The sequence below is a fragment of the Notechis scutatus genome, chromosome 12 (genome assembly GCF_049901735.1).
Source record: "Notechis scutatus isolate UNSWTSFEM ecotype Mainland chromosome 12, rNotScu1.2, whole genome shotgun sequence".
NCBI lineage: Eukaryota > Metazoa > Chordata > Lepidosauria > Squamata > Elapidae > Notechis > Notechis scutatus.
In genome coordinates, this window is record NC_142020.1 from 16,487,391 (window position 1) to 16,505,170 (window position 17,780).

General features: G+C 47.4%; 1 protein-coding gene across 1 annotated transcript in view; it reads right to left on the bottom strand.

The window, feature by feature from the left end:
- The window catches only part of LOC113422377 (voltage-dependent T-type calcium channel subunit alpha-1H), a 125,534-nt gene that overhangs the window by 64,083 nt on the left and 43,671 nt on the right, over window positions 1-17,780 (bottom strand).

Here is a 17,780-nt window from a genome sequence, read left to right on the forward strand (position 1 = left end):
CATATGCAGGAGCATGAAAGAAACCAAAATAACCATAAAGAGAAAGCACGAAAATAGTAGTTAAAAATAAATGCTAGAAAACAAAGGCCAGCAATCTAAGGCATACTCAGAAATGACCTCTGGCCACAGCTCTCCTGCCGCTTCTGAATCTGCTATGTTTGCTGGCTGGGTATGATGGGAGTTGCAGTACCACAAATCCACAGAGAATCAGGCTTAGGAAAACTAACTTGGCCTGTCACAAGGGTGAAGGTTGCCCACCTCCTTATCCCGGACAGAGGACAGGTGGGGAAATGTTGCTTGCTTAACCCAAAAGTGCTTTTACCACGAGACAATTAGACTTCCTTGGTTTTTTTCCCTTGAAGAGGTTTTGCTTCTCATCCAAGAAGCTTCTTCAGTTCTTCAGTACTGAAAAAGCTTCTTGGGTGAGAAGCAAAACATCTTCAAGGAAAAAGCCCAAGGAAGTCCAATTATCTTTGCAACAATCATAATTTGGATGAGATAGAATCTCCAGAGACGTTGCTTGCTTAAGTTCTCAAAACACCCGCAGAGGTCAACAGGTTTCTTCCAGAAATGATGCAGCTGCAAAAATAACAGCATTCAGGACAAATAGGGTTGAGTTGAGACATGTAAAAAAGATGTTGAGAATCTGGAGAGTCCAGAGAAGAGCAAGAAAGATGATTATGGGGTTGGAGCTAAAATATATAAAGAAAGGTTGCTGGAACTGGTTATGTCTAGTTTAATGAAAAGAAGGACTAGGGGAGACGTGGCAGCAGCCTTCCAAAAACTCAGGGGTTGCCCCAAAGTAGAGGGGATCAAGCTATTCTCCAAACACCCAAAGGCAGAACAAGAAGCAATGGATGAAGTCAATAATCCAGGAGAGAAGCAACCTAGAACTAAGGAGGAATTTCTTGACAGTGAGGACGATTAATTAGTGGAACAACTTGCCACCAGAAGTTGCAGATGCTCCAACACTGGAGGTTTTTAAGAAGAGATTTGTCTGAAATGATATAGAGTTTCCTGCCTGAGCAAGGAGTTGGAGTAGAAGGTCCCTTCCAACTCTGTTACTGTCTGTTGCCTAAGGCAACTCGAGGTGGAAGCAGAGTCTCTGAGCGGATAGAGAGGCACCTGCAGGAAGGAAGGTTGAGGGAAGGTTTTCCAAAGGGACTTCAAGGGGAGGGGGTGGGATTGGAGGCAGGTGCCCCCACCTCAATTCACACCGGTTCCTTTGCAGATGGCGGAAGGGGAAGGGTTTGCACTGGCAGTGGAAGTGCTTTTGTAAACACTCCACTTTCCCATTATTCAAATCACCCAACTACAAAAAAAACGGGCTATTTGCTAAGTGCTGGAAACTGCAGGGAAGAAAATGAGGAAAAATGACTTAAAGCGGAATTCCCATCAGCAAGCGGCATTTAATTATGCAACAGTGCTGGTTAAGGAACCCCCTTTTTTTAAAGGAGAAATTGGATGCATTAAAAGTCATTTTAGTAGGGAAGGACACACACCACACACACACAAGCCCACGAAAATGAAACAAAAATAAAAACTGGCTCCCTGAGAGTGTTTTGATAAAAGCGGCAATGTTTTGAGCACGGCTTCCAGGGAAAACGTTTTTTCAAGGGAAGAAATCTTGCGAAAACATAGCCTTTTGCCCTTTCAAAGCCGACTTTTTTGAGACGCTTCTTTGTCTTTCACTTAAATCCCAATCTTCTCCACATCAGGGGAGCCATAATAAGAATAAAAAGCACCAGCAAATCTGAGGCATGAAAAGAAGCAAGCAGGCTGAGCATAAAGAGATTTTATTTTTCAACTCTAAATCTGCTCAGGTAAAGAAATATGCTTTTAACTTGATGTCAAAATGAAAGCAACACCATGAAAGCCTCTGTGGTAGGTGTGTGTTTCTTCTGGAGGACACTGCATACTTGAGGGACTGGGGTGGGAGGAGTCTCTTTTTGCCTATTTCTGTCACAAAAAGACTCCCCCATCCTCCCAAGAAAGAACCTGAAGATTTGGAGCAGGTCCCCCCTGCTCCCCCCCAATTCAAGACACACCCGCATCTACTCTTCTGTAGGAAGTCAGCATGTCCCAAAGGTGTTTTTTCAAGAGGCAACTGGGCTTTATTTTTCCTGGAAGGCTTTCGCTTTTCATCTGAGAAGCTTCGGTTCTGACTGAATGGTGGAGAATTCCACTAGAACTGAAGAAGCTTCTTGGATGAGAAGCAAAACATCTTCAAGCAAAACCCAAGAAAGTCCAGTTGCCTCTTGAAAAAAGACCTTTGGGACAACCATGAGCTGGGTGACCGAGAATCTCCATGGACGTTGAGGAAGCTAGCAGCAGCATGAAGAAGTGATTGTCTAAGAAATGTTTGCAGGCCACAAGAACTTCCCACCTCCTCCTCTTCTGCAGAGGGAGCCCCTCATTCTCTCACCAGAGGAAGCTTCTTCTGGTGGGGATCAATGGTGTCCCAAAGCTTCAAACTTCTTCTCATTTTGGGATGAGACACCTGAACCCATTGAGAAAATAATGTGGAGTGAAGCTACACGCTTCACCTTCTTTTTGACTGAGAGGTGCTACAAAGCCAGGCCTATCTTGCAAGAACTTGAGGAATCCCTAGAATTTGGTGCTTCTCAGAAGGAGCCAAGAGCACATTATGGGATAGATGTGTTGACATAAATATGTCAAGAATTGATAAGACTGTGCATGGTTGACTCCTCTGCACCTTGACTCACTTTCCAAATGAATGTGCAACAAATGTGCAGAAAATATTTCCAAATGTGCAAAATTTTTGCAATGTTTTGAAAAAAATAGACACTTCTCTCCCAGTTGCAGAACTCAATCTTGAGAAAGGCGAAGGGGTTATAGACAGACGTTCATAGAACTCGGCAAAAATATATTTTCCCATCAAGAGTAAATTTGGCTTACAAAGTGGGGCTCACAGCCTGCCCAGCTCTGTAATGGTTTGGCTGGGCTTGGTGCATTTTGCAAACCTAGTTACTTATGGCTTAGTCAATAAAACTTGATGAAACCAATCATAACTTAGCAGGAGGCATGAATCCAATCCCTTTTGGAAAATAGCTGCTTTGAGTATCATTGTTTCCCAGCTAAAGTATTTATAATCTGGCGAGAGGAAATATTTTACATTGTAAACAAATGATAAATCTATACTTCTGCTTACTTACTTGTGATAGAAATAAAGAGAAAGTGAGTTGCGATTGGAGAGGCTGGGAAGGTGAGCTTTTTTCCTAACCAGAAAGGCAGATCTATCTGATTTATAATCACATTATTTCTGCCTGCTAGAGGAAAAGTAAAAGGGAGGAAGGGTGCCAGCCCAGAAATCCTGCACTCTGCAAGTGTTTATATACTGGAAGCTGGTAGCAGATAATCCTGCGGGAGAATTTGTGTCACATTTCCAACTGCATAAACAAGCCATCTTTTGTTCTCCAATAAACTCTGGGGGATTTACTGCTGTGCACACCCATGCGACACACGGGCCTCTCTCACAGCGCCACTTATGACTGGCATGCCACCAAGAGGTCACTCTGGAGTAATTAATTGGGCAGGTGAGGGCAGAAAGGTGGCTTGCCGAGAATTATGCTTTATGTCTTGGTTTAGCTTGGCCCTGCAAGAACTGGAGAAGCAGAGAAGCTGCCTCTGGAGACACCCGTTGCTTTGTGTGATCCCTGATGGGAGCCGGAGATTGGGGAGGGGGAGGGGGGGAGGGAAGGGGGGGCTCCTCATGCAGCCAACGTGTCGGGGCACATTGGAAATGGAGTCCCACTTTATGAACCTTTGAAATACTTTTCAATTCTGGTCTTCCACTGCCATTTGCTCAGCAGCTCCTGGGCCTTCAGGGCACCTGGCTGGGGACTCTGAAGCTGGCTGGCCAGCCTGTTGGGAGAAAGCCAAACTCTGACCTCCCCGCCATGCCTGCGCCTGTCCCCAGCAGGAAAGCACGCGGGATGGTGGCGGAGCCCCTCTCTGTTTTGTTTGAGGCTGTGGCCTTTGTTGCTTGGTCTTTTTTCCTTTCCTTTTATTGCTATTTCCTTTTTGTGAGCAAGTCTGGAGAGTTGAGCAGCCTCTCCAAGTAATACTATAAAATAAATAATACATAAACACTCCTCTGCACCTCCTTTCTTAAACACCATCCTGATCAGGAGGGAGTAAAACCTAAAGCAGAAGGGAAGAAGCCGACCCAGTTGAAAGAAGGGAGGCAGGGAGGAAGAGAAAGAGAAGAAAAGAAGAGAAAGAAAAGGAAGGAAGAAAATGTTTCAGCATAATGAGGCAGAAAGTGAAGTGAACCTGGAACAGTGGCTCCCTCAGTGCTACAGAAGTTTTTTTCATTGCAAAAGAAGGAGGACCTCTGGCTTCCAAAAAAGACGCTGCGGAGATATCAGCCTTGAAGAGTTTGCGGTTTGCTCACCTGGGCAGGGACTTGGTTCAGCCCCTCCTTAGCTGCATGACACGGGGGAGGGGAGGGGACAGATCTTCCCCCTCCGCTCCCCAAAGTGGGCTTCTCGTTTCCTGGACTTGCCAAAGTTGCTTAATGCAGCATGAAACCTGGCAACTTGCCACAAAGCGTTCAAACTGCAACTAGCTTTACATTCCCAGTTACAGCCCTCAGCAGCCTGATGGGGCTGAGTTAACTTTTTGTGCTGCTTTAATTCTGCAGTTACCTTGGTGGGGCATGCAAACACGGGAAAGATATACTGCAATTTACCATTGCCTCTTTCTGGAAGTTTCTTCAGATCTAGCCTGCAACCCTAGAGCTCTTTGGCGCTCCCTATCCAGGCGTGACAAGTCCAGTAGAGGCCACCAAGGAAGACCATCAAATACCAGTTGCTTTCAAGGAAAGAAAGGGAAGACTTTGCAAGGTATTTCAGGAGGCCACCGAGATCTCATCAAATCCTGGAACGCTCCTACAAGAACATTGAAATCTCATGGGATTTAATGAGTTTCCGGAACCTTTTTTTAAAAAAAAGCTGAGTTCAAGATATGTTTTTTGGGTTTAGGTGAACGCTTAGAAGTGAAAAAGAAAGATCTATGGTAAGAAAGGAGGTGCATTTATAGGGAACGGAGCTTCCCCTTGCAGAAGCAGCATCCTTCCTCTCCTTCCCAGTCCATGGGGAAAATTTGGCTAATAGAACCCTTGGACATCAGGGTTGGTCTTCCAGCCCAGTTTTGTCTGACTGCTTGGCGGGTGGGTGGGGTTGCCCATTACTGGATCTGGCCCAGCCCCCTATCAGGAGACCTGCTCCAGGCCTTCAGACTTCACTCAGGATTCTTTCTCTCCTCCTCTTCCCCTTTGGATTCTGTTCCGTGGTGGCGTCTCAGTTCCTCGGCATGAACGCAGAGTTTGGAAAGCATTCAAGAGCTGGCAGTTCATTCAAACAAGCCTGGGGTCATTGGTTTGATTCAAGCAGGGGAACTTCCCTCTGCCAGATCACACGGTTCAGGAGTCCCAAGCCAAGGGAATGTGGTCCTTCTTAAGAGGACACCAACGTGTTCAAATGTGGGCTGATTCATCCAGAAACCGAGGGATCCCTCAAGCGGACTACAGTCCAAGAGATTCAAGATGAACTTGTGCAAGGCTGGAAGCAGCCTTCCCTTTTGGGAAACCACGGATGGAAACCAGTCATGGAGAGAAGCAACCTGGAATTAAGGGAACACTTCCAAACAGTGGGGACAATTAACCAGTGGAAGAGAAGTTGCCTCCAGAAATTATGGGCGCTCCATCATTGGAGGTTTTTAAGAAGAAGAGACTGGACAGCCACTGAAATGGTATAGGTTCTCCTGCCAGTGCAGTGGGCTGGACTAGAAGACCTCCAAGGTCCCTTTCAGCTCTATTCTGATTGACTGATAGCTTTTCAAAGGCACAGATATTTCCTCCTCCCCTGTCAGGCACAAGCAACTAGAGCTGCACGAGAGTAATCAAAGTTACTAACTTTATTGCTTATCGCCTATATTACAAGAATCTCTCCACACGGCTTGTCTTCCCCTGGGAACAAGCGGGAGAGCCTTCATGGATTTTGGTGGGAGGTCATGCTTAGGCCTCTTGTGGCTGTGCAAGGACTCCCAGCTAGGCCCTTGCTTGACTCCTCCCTCCAGCCTGGCTGGCTGGCAGTGTCTTGACATCCCCACCCCCAGCCCCTTCTTTGCTGCCCAAGGAACCCTCTTGTTGCTATTTGAGGCGAGAAACATGACTCAGCAGCTGTCGGAAGGAAAGGATCAGATACCCCTGGAATGCAAGAAAGCTTGCAATTACCCAGACCGGTGCCATTTGTCACTGCCGCGAAGTAGGTCAGAGTGTGCAATCTGGAATCTGCTCCTGCGTCCCACATGGTTGACCATCCCTCTGTCTTTCTTTCCCTCTGTCCATGCACATGGCCGCTCTTTTACACAATCCATTCCTTTCCTCTTAGACCCACAGAACTTACAGGAACTGCTCCAGCAAAGATGAAAACAAGCTCCGCAGGCTTGGGTGGTGGTGGTCAATGCCTGGCAGGATTCCAACATTGTTTTGATAGGCAGCTGACTTGGAATAAGGGGCAGCCTTTTCATGCCAAAATAGCACTTTGAGGATGGTTCAAATCAAAGGGGTGCACCGCCACTTGTGCCAGTCAAAAGCTGGTGATCTGCCAACTTACATGATTTCCTAAAACCATGTCCAGACATACAACCCTTCAAGAGAAGAAACAAATCATCAATCCATTTTCTAGTCCAACCCCCAACCCAAGCAGGAAGCCCTACCCCATTTCAGACAAGTGGCTGTCTATTCTATTCTGTCCAGCCTCTTCTTAAAAACCTCCAGTGTTGAAGCACCCACAACTTCTGGAGTCAAGCTATTCTACCTAATTGTTAATTAATTGTCCTAAATATCAGCAAGTTTCTCCTTAATTCCAGGTTGTTTCTCTCCTTGATTAGTTCCCATCCATTGTTTCTTGTCTTGCTTTCTGGTGCTTTGGAAAATAAGTTGACTCCCCTCCCTTCTTTGTGTAAATAAAAACCAACTGCAAGTGTTGGAACAGCTGAGATCCCTTACATTGCTTGCTTCATTTTGCCTCTCCCAATTTCCCCTGAATCGATGCCCTCCTCCCAGCCCTTCCCCTCAGGACATTTTAAATGAAGGGGCCTCAGATTTGGAGGGGAGATTTGGAATTAACACGCAGAGAGGAGGTCTGTGGTTTGATGGCCTAAAGCAGTCTTTCTGTGCCTTGGCAGCTTGAAGATGTATGGACTTCAAGACTCCAAATGGATGGCTGGGGAATTCTCAGAAGTCCATGCATCTTCACGTTGGCATGGCTGAGAAACACTGTCCTAAAAGAACAGAAGATCTATTGATGTTGAACCCTACTCAATATAGGTATCCACATTCAGTCCTGAGGAGGAGGAGGAGGAGGTACAAGTGAGTGGTAACTCGGTTTATCCTGATTCATGCCTAATCCCCTTTCTCAATCCATCCCTAATTGATTAACTTCCCCACCACTGATCGTGTATACACATTATGGGATGCAGATCAATAGAAATATCCAAATGTTTAAAGCTAAACTGTAACCGAACTAAATCAGTTATTCCAGGCTAAATCACCAAGGGAAGGCCGGCCCCCTCCCCACCTCCTTTTTGATTGGGAAGGTGGAAGGACAATGGACAGAATTCCACATGCATGCACCATTTTGTACGTCCGTATCAATTCCTTTCTACGCCATTCCATTCAGCCCTCTCTGCCTGGCCCTTTCCTTTTGAAAGAGAATCTCTCTCAGATCCTCGCAGAAGCAGAGGTTAAAAAAGCGGTTTCCTATTTTTGAACTGTCACCCACCCACATGCCTGCACTTTTTGGATCGCTAGACAGATGGGTGAGGGAGGAGGAGGAGGGGGCTGGAAGTCGATTGATTGGAGAGAAATATCGTGTGTGGATCAGCCAAGCAGGGGCACAAAGATCCACCCTAGGATGTAACTAGGAATATGTCTCCATGGAGGATGGGAAGAAGCAGGGAATGCTGGGAAGAGAAAGGACCTTAACCTTAAAGAAGAATTCAAAGGAGTTAAAAGGGAGGCCCACACTCAGAGGTGAAATAGCTTAAAAGATTTCCTCAGGCTTCTCTGTTTTCCATCCTTCAGCACATGCCTCCTTTTCAGTTTCATCCCATCATCTTTCAGGATAATAGTCCAGAGCCAAGGGAATCTAGTGATCAAGAAGCAGGACAGAGGAAGTAAAAGGCAGAAGACAAATTTGAGATTGTGTTTTGTGGGCTGGATAAATTAACTGGCAAGAAGCGAGAGGAGAACATTTGGCTGTCCCTCGGTAGAGCCAAAGGCCAAGAGAAGGAAGGCCGACCTCATCTCCAGGCCCTTCTTCCAGCTGGTCAAAGGGCGACGGGGGAAGAATGGAAAACACAGCAGAATCTGGGGGATTTCAAGTTGGAAAACCAATGGTGCACCACCACACTCTGAGCCACAGACATATGTACAGGGACAAGGCATATCCCGGTGGAGAAATAATGACAAATAGGCAGGGAGATAAGAGGAAACAGAGATATAGAAATAATAAATGGTATATATGCTCTAAATCCCAATAAAGAATTCTGGGTCAAGTTTCTTTGAAGGTTGAAGCAGCAAGATAAATTATTCTGCCTGGCTACAGACAAGTCAGCCTTATTATTCCTCAGTATTGGAAGATCCAAGCCTGATATCAAACGAAGATCTCCATTGCAAAGATATCTTCATCAAGAGGTCTCCAGTGGCTGTGAGGACTTCAGCACCCTGGACAGCGCCCCAGAAGCAGGCCAGCAATTGGGTGGGAAAGCCACAATTTGGCACTATCATTCCAACTGGATGACCCCAACAGGAATTGGTCATCATGCAGCCAGCCATTTGATTGGACATTGGTAAGATCCCCTTCCCACAATGCATTGCAATAAGAGACCAACTCTGTGGGACAGGCCAGCCTCTCTTTGAATCTTCAATCAAAGGGGGAGACTCAGTAATAGCTGGAATGGTGGGACGGCAGGCCCTGATTCCATCTTTACTGGCAACTTGTACACTGGGTTCCATTCTTACATTTCAGTTAGCCTGAGGAGGAGATATGCCTGGTGGATTGTCTCCCCTTGCTGGATCAAACTCTTGACTTCACACAACCTATGAGAAGGGCCATTATATAAATTTCATAGCCATTGTTATCTTGTAACACAAAGAAATACTTGGAATAGTCATTGCCAACCTTGGATCTCTGGATGGCATGGACCCGCAGCTCCCATAATTCCCAACTAGCAGATGTTGGGGAATATAGACCAGCAATAAGACCAGAATTGCCCGACTGTAGCTTTCTTGCATCCCATAATGCTGAAGGCTTAATAACATTTCAGAGAGAGTCAGTCAGTTTGGCAAGGGAAATTATAAAAAAGATTGGCTGGATTGTTTCTATCAGGTCTGTCTTGGCTTGGCCAATGACGCTCGCTCTACCTTCTTAGATTGCTATCACTGCTGAATGAAAAACATCCATCTCCTATTTACAAGTGACAAGGAAATTGCTTCAGCACACCTTCCTAAACATTGCATTTTATAACCTGCTTTAAATCATGTTCCCTCAGTTGGCTGAGGTCAAAACTTTAGGGCGCTGGTGACAAAAAAAACACTTAACATTCATGGGAACATGATGGCGCTATTTTAGAATGTCAGTAAAAGTGGTTGTCTCACCATCAGAGACCTTTGGAAGAAGGACAAGGTTATCGTTCCTTTTTAAAACAGTTGTGAGGTTAGTTAGGTGATCGCATATTGCTGTAGTGTGTAAACCAGGATTTATGGCTTAATGTCCTCTGGAAGCAGAGACAGTCCCACCATATTCAGCAAAAGCTTGACTTGGCAATGTGTTTTCTCGGTCAATGAGAATAAATTCCTGTGTTTTCAGCCCAGAGGACAGTTCCTATTAAGAGGACCTGCTGCCACAGAGGACCCAACCAAGGAGATAAGGTGGGTGTATCGCTCCCTCTTCACTAGTTGAAACCCATTGCAAGGGACAGGCTAGAACAGCAGGGCACCTGGATCGAGGGAGATGGCTGACCTGCCTGCTTTTCATTCCACAGAAGCATGCCAGGTTGACTTAGCAAAATTGCTCCAGCAAGACTCCAGCCCATGAATTAGGGATGTTCTTGGACTCTTGCTAGACAACCCTGGCATCCATCCATCATCTCCAGATGTCCTAGATGTTGTCCATGTCCCTCTCTAAATCTACCCCCTCTCTTAAAAGCAGGAAGATTTCAGCCAAAGGGAGCCCATCCTGCTCCCTGTTCTGTAACTAAACTGATTTCCCCATCAAGATGTTTCTCCTCAGGTCCTCCTGAATCTGACGGGCATTAATTTTTAATCCTGTCATCTGGGGTGGCAGGGAACCTGCAGAAAATGACAGCCCAGGATAGATTTGAAAGCTGCGATGGTGTCCCACTCCAAAATCCTTCTTTACCAATATAATTGGCAGCTCTGGAGCAACCATTTCTGGAATTTGCTGCTATCAGAGTCACACAGGCTGCCAACCCAAAGTCTTTGGAGAACCCCAAAGGATTCCTTCACATGGGATGAGTATATCTCACATTCAGGCTTATCTCTCATTAAGCTGGGTGGTGCCTCCTTTCTCACTGCATGGAGTCGGAGTGAGGAATTTGAGTTCCATGTTGCACTATTAAGCACGGTCAACGTCAACACCAATCTCCAGCCAGCTGGCTGACTTTAGATTTCTTAGTGAGTGTTGAGATAAGATCTATCAGAAAGTGGTAGCCTTGGTGTATGCCAGCCTTCGGCTGTCCAGGAAAGGATGTCAATGCCTAGGAACCTTCTAAGGACTTCCAAATAGTCCAAAGCCAAGCAAACATGATTGGAGTCACCAGATGCTTAACAACGGTCCAACAAGAGAGAGCAGCTTTCTCTCATCTGAGCTCCTCCAGCTTGTTGGACCATGCCAGCCATTGCCTCCTCCCCACCCCCGTTCTTGGATTTTATCTCCCTTTTAGGAACATTGGATTTTAGGAACGCATCTGGAAGGCTGGGGAAAGCAAACTTGGTGGGCCGCTGGAAAGTCTTCATCTCATGTACCTAACGTTGCCTTTTTGGACCCCCAACTCGACATTCTTCAGTACCAGAAGAAGCGCTGATGATCTGCTTCTCCCGGCAGTCCAGCTGTGCGGGATGGTAAGCTGGTAGCCTCACGGGCCTGTCAGTTGTGCTTTCAGGGAAGCAATTAAAAGGGTGGATTATCAGGTATGGGGCTAACACACCGTACCAGGCGAATAAATTCCTCAGGTTGCCTGGGGGGCAGACCCATTTGCTAATCCAGCAGAGAGGAGGCTGCATAACATCTCTCCTTGGCCGGGAAAACGGGGGACTCTGGGCCACCTGGATTTGGCCTTGTGGAATTGAGGGGCGGAAGAGGGAGGATCTCAAAGGGGGAAGGAGGGGCTGAGGATCTGGGAGGCAAACCAGAGGTTTGACCGAGTTGGAAGGGACCTTCCTTCTTCACCCCCAACCCCCTGATTCATCAAGCAGAAGACCCCGTAGCATTTCAAACAAATGGCTGGCCAATCTCTTCTTAAAAACCTCCAGTGACGGTACACCCACAATCTCTGGAGGAAATCTGTTCTAGCTGAGCCTTGAGAACACCTTTGGGTTCCCCCACCCTGATTTTAAAAAAAGGGATATGGAACCAGTAGCCAGTCATGGTGGGGGGAGGGTGCCCGTAGGAACAGCAATGCAGTTGCAACCTCATTCCTTGACCTGGAAGGGCAGGGAGGCCAGGCCAGGGGGCTTTGGCCGGCAATTGTGCACACAAAGGGGGTGATGGGAGGAGAGCCAGGAGTGTTGGGGATCCCCCCTGTGTCAACCCACCTGGGCGGAGGGTTATTATCTGTCTTCATTCTGCTCCTCTCCCTCCAGCCCAGCCTTCTGACATGGTGCTAAGTCAGGACTAAGCCACAGGTGAGGAGCCACACAAAGCACCTGGCTCAGCTTGAAAATGACCCCTTCCCCCTCCCCCACACACAAACAAGTCCCACGCAATGAAGTGGAACCGCTTCTTTTTCTGCCTCTGTCCACATAAACAACAGGCCCCCAATCGATACTTAAGCCAATTTCACAGGTCATAAAGCTCCCAATGAGACGGTGGCGGAGACTGTCCCGAGGGTGGAATGGCCCCCCCTCCCCCAAGAAGAGACCGATGGACCTGGAGACCAGGTGAGGTCTCAAGGGCTGGAATGGAAGGAAGGCCCAGGGAGCTGAATAAGAATAAGACAAAAGGAGGACCCGGAGAACATTACAAAAGGATGAGCAGCATGGATCTTGGAAAAGGCCCTTGTTCTGACCTTGTGCATTTAGTCCTCAACTTACGACCACAGTTGAGCCCAACTTTTCTGTTGTTAAGTGAGATATTTGTTAAGTGAGTTTTGCTCTATTTTCTTGCCACAGCAGTTAAGTGAATCCCTGCAGTTGATAAATTAATAAACGGGTTGATAAGTGAATCTGGCTTCCCCATTTGGATCCTACAAAGGCCGTAACTGTGAAAAATGGCCGTAAGTCACTTTGTTCCAGTGCTGTGGTCACTTTTGAATGGTCACTAAATGAATTGTTGTAAGTTGAGGACTACTGTATTACTCAACATTGGAGGGACTCAGTCTTGTGGTCTAGCCCCTTGGGTTGGCTGGGCAAACGATCCTCTCCTCTGAATTTTTAATGCAAACCGTCCCGACTTAGGCCATGCTTTTGGCTACAAAGAATGACTAGCCGAGTCTTCTAAATCAGGGATCTCCAACCATGGCAACTTTGAGCCTCGTGAAGTTGAGGTCCTCCAGGCTTAAAGTTGCCAAGGTTGGAGACCCCCGTTCTAAATTAAGGGACTTTCAACCAGGCCAGTGAAATGCCGTCAGCAGGAATTTCTCTCTGCCCACGACTAGCTGATTGTCGGCTCTTTAGTGGCATCGCCCATCACTTGAGCCTGTCTAGTGGAGCATTCCCTCGAATTGTTCTAAATATTGTGCTTTTAATTAGCTGCCTTTTAATTGCACACTGTATTTGTCAACAGGCAGCTCAATTAAAGATTGCAGCTCCTCCTAATTAACTTCTGGGATTCTACACGACAGCTCTCCAAAATAGGGAGGCCGGCTTGATCCCTCTGAGCACCGGGGAAAGGTTGCGCTCAATTTGCAGGCCTTCTGGGGAGGCCCCAATGGATCGAGGCCCAAGCCTGGGCAAGTCACATCCTTTTGCCTTCTCACAGATTCAGTCTGCTTTGAACCTTCGGTTGCCTCCAGATTAATTGGCCACTCTTTCTTCACAATGTTGCAGAGGATCCGTCTTCAAGAACTGCCCCACACAGGGACATCTGTGGGGAGCAGGCATAAAAAAAGTAAAGGAAAATTGTGCTGTAAATGTCATTATGGTCTGTACTCAGGAGGACAGAATCATTGAAATTAAGTGCAGATCCATCCTTGGAGGGTGCAGAAATTTAACTCACTTTGAAACAAAAAGGTGGATGCATAACTGCATGATTGAACTAAGAATCATTGGGAATTGACATATGAATTTCATCATGCATTTTAAAAATAAGTAAAAGATAAAAATCAGCAACAAGTTGGAAATTCAAAGGTGCAGCTCTCCTTCGAGCCGAACCAACCGACTGTCTAAATGCTTTCAAAAAGCCATTTTGGAAATGGCCATCAGCATGGACATCATTGGGGAAGTCTTCAAAATGTTCTCAGTCAGTTCTGGTTATATTATGGTGACATGATAGGGATGTTCCAATACTTGAGGGGCTGCCGCAAAGAAGAAGGGGTTAACTTGTTTTCCAAAGCACCCGAAGGCAAGATAAGAAACAACGGATCGAAACTAACCAAGGAGAGAAGCAACCTAGAAATTTCCTGACAGTGAGAACAATTACCCAGTAAAATGGCTTGCCTTCAGAAGTTGTGGGTGCTCCATCCCTGGAGTTTTTAAGAAGAAACTGTTCAGCCATTTGAATGTTATAGGGTCTAGACCAGGAGTCTCCAACCTTGGCCACTTTAAGACTTGTGGACTTCAATTCCCAGAATTCCCCAGCCAGCAGAGTTCCAAGGTCCCTTCCAACTCTATTGCCAGGCCCTTGGATGACCTGGGCAGAGAGCAGAAGGGGCTCCTTCCACAGATGACTCTCCACTGTCAACCAGTGGTCCTTAAACCCTGTTCCTGCCTCTCCAAACCCTGGGGACTGTCCTGCCTTTGGAGAAGACGGATCTTGCTCCCCTGCAGCCGTTAAAGCTGCCTGCTCTGCAATCGGGTAGCTGGTGTCGCAACTAGGCCACTGGCTTTGCTTAGACAGGAGCCAGGAAGGGGGAACAGAAGAGCTGTAATTTACCCCTTTCGAAGGCGGACCTTCCCCGAAGAGCCTTTGTCTCAGAGCCCCAGGAGCTGCTGGGCTTCCAGCAGGAGAAAAATGCTAATTTGGCTTGGAATCAATAGGAGCTTTCAGAATTGAGGCTGGGAATTTGCCTCAAAGAGAAACAGACGGAAGGGAGGGCAGGCAAGCTTCCCAGCCCCCCCCCGAAAGGCTGGCCTAGCAGGTGCCAGCACCTGGGTGGGTGGATGAGAAGGGGGCATTGGGCAGGACTGCCCCTCCTGGGCTTTGATCAAATGCCAGGTCCTGCATTGGGGGGAACAGCAAGGGAGGGGAAGGAGAAATAGAGACTTGGTCAATGCAGCTGAATGGAAAGCCAGAAGTTGTCCGGGATTAATCCAGGTTTAACAATGACCAGAAGGCTCAACTCAGCCACAAGAGGCAGGACATGCTGACCAGCAGAGAGATTTGTGGGGATTGTGAGTATGTGGGTGAGTGTAAATCTCCATTCCTTGCCCCTGCTCCTTGTTTTCCACAGGAGTCCTCCTCATGAGGAGAACATGACTTGGGATTAAAGTCCAGGCAGCCCAAAGAATCCATTTCGTAAACAATCTGAAGACCCAAGAAGAATAGCAGACTGAGTGGTAGTGAGTGGATTAACGATGTTGGACTATTTTATCCACCCACTGATTGACTGATCTGGTATCCTGCAGTAATCCCTAAAGACTCTGGATGGTCAACAGCAGAATTAAAAGAGGCACAGGAAATAATACTCAAAGCAAGAGCAAAAATCCGAAGCAGACCGTCCCGTCCGAGAAACTACAAACTCTCTCTGGAAAAGCTCCGTTTTAACCCATTTCTGGAAAGAACTTATTTATTTACCTAATTTCTATGGCTACCACAGGACGGTGTTGAACGATTGAACCCCAACAATGGGAACCACTGCCTGGGTGCCCCCAACCAGTGACCCCTTCCAGTGATAAAATCACCTCCACAATGGTGCTAGCTTCCTCTTGGGGGCCAAATTCCTTGGCTTAATAAGAAGGGAGGTACTCTGAATTTTGGAGGGACCTATCCAACCACTTGAGACCATCATTAAAAAAAAACCTGAAAACTGGAGCCACTTCACTCCTCAAAAGTGGGGCGCCCCAAACAGCTCCCCCTCAGATGGATGCCCTGGGCCAGGTGGATTCTGGTTGGGGAAGCGATTGCAAGCGTCAAGAAATCGGCCCTCTCCATACCAGGACTGGGGTGATCCAGGTGCATCCCAGTGGCTGCAGGTTTCTCTGTTAAACTTGGTTTTTCTTAAGCAGCCAAACCCTAAATCTTCTTTCCAGGAACAATATAGTTGCCCTCCATCGCTCCTTTTTAGCAGGAGTTCGGGGCTGTTGTGTCCACCACGTTGGCTGGCCAGAGAGATGGAGTATGTGCCCAGCAGGCCTAAAATGGGGTGGGGGAGGGAGATGTTCTGCCTTTTCTGCTGATTGAATGACACCCACACAGCCTCTGCCAACTCCGTCACTGGATGGAGGAGGAGGAGGAGGGTCAGGAGAAGAGGGAGAGAAACAGGGAGGGAACAGTGGGTGGGGAAGGAGAAAAGCAAGCACCTCTGAGGTCGAGAGGAAGAGGAATCGGACAGAAGGGTCTCCAGAGGCCTAGAAGGAAGGCCGGCTTTTGGGAGGAAAGAGCAGAATGAGATGGCTGGGACTTCAGTGGGGGTCCACAGGGGCTATCAATGCATTTGGGAAAAGGGGCTGTTCTTGTTGCCCTCTTTCTGGCCCCCTCTTCCTCTCCAGGCCCCCTCATGGACCATTCCCACAAGCACCAGTGTGGAATTGCTCAGAAGATGCTCAAGAACGGATGTCCTGCATTGCTGTTTCCATTTCCACCCTCGTTGTCCTGCTAAGGATTGGCTTCCTTTATTAGGATTTAATTTCCTGGGGGTGTCCTGTGCTGCCCCAGTCCAGCAGGGACCTGGAGGCCAACATAAATAAATGGTGAAACTGCCATCGCCTCATGGTAACCATCCTGCCCCGTGAACCCTCCTGATCCCCCCATAACTTTCAGTGTCCCCCACTTTTGCCCGAGACAATCCAAAAGGCCACAACATCTGTGTGACAACAGCATGCAGTGAACCGCTGGTGACACCGAAGGCCAACTTGGTTATCCCTTGGCGCTTCTGACCTGCAAACCCTACCCAGGCCTCTTGTCACCATTGGCCAACCTGAAAAGCAGCGGCTTGTTGAAAACAGAAGTGGAACTGATTCATGGGCCTGTTTCCCGCACCGCTGAAGGCTTTTATTATCCCTTTTCACAATGAGGCTTAATAGTCACTCGGAGGCCCCTCCTGCTTTGGATTCAGTCCCCATCTAAAGGAAACGATCTGTCTCTCTGAATAGTTGTTGCACAAAAGAAATATTTCCCACTGACATCCACTGGGCGACTAGTTAACTCTTTTCCACCATTGGTTGACTGAGCCTGGTTACCTAGTAACCAAAGTTCCCATCTGTGGCGATAAGGCACCGGAGGAGCAAACAAATGACAGCGTCTCTCAGAGAGCAAAATGCAGCAGATCCATTCTCTGGTTGCCTTTCCCCTCCCTCCCTCCCTCCCTCCCTCTCAGCAATCATGTGGGTCCAGATAAGGCAGAGTCAGAGTCAATTATTGCCTTAATGATGCACATTCTGGAGCCGGCTAAATGGAAGGAGGTGGCGAGGAAGAGGCCTCTCCAGTCTTGCATTCCACTAAGCGCTCTGCTTCATGCCAAGGTCTGGAGCCTGGGAGATTGCAAGCTGCTGAGACCTCAGGAGCCTGCAACGCAACTAGATTATGCATGCAAGTGCATGTTGTTTCAAGCAGACACCAAGCTCATGTTCAGCAAACATGGCTGTGAGTGTGAAAAGCACCCTAGTGGGGATGCATCGTAAAGTTTGTGGGGTTTTTTGACCCAAGGGAACCATTTCTGGATGCTACTGGAGTTTATAGGCAATTAAGTGTCCTGTTCCATCTTGTTGAATACATTGAAAAACTACAGAGTCTAAATATCCAATCAATGGACCTCTTACAGATGTAGCCTCAGATCCCTTTGAAGTATCATAGTTAGGGCCAAGACTCCATCTGGAATAATCTGTCTAGTTTAGGTCATCACAGTTGAAGAAGGATGTGAAGGAGCTAGGAAGAGTGGGGAGAAAGAAGGCAAAGGAGATAAGGCGTCTGGAGGCTACGTCTTATGAAGAATGGATGAAGGAACTGGTCTGAAACAAGAGAAAGCTGATCTCAATCGTCCAATACTAGAAAAGCTGCCATAGGAAAGAGAGGGTGGATTTAGCATCCATTGAACCCAAGAACCAAACTTTAGGGCTCCAAATTCAAAATTAGGACTTTCCTGGCTCTTTTGGTGGAACACCTGGTCTACCAGAGCTGTGGGGGCTCCATCCC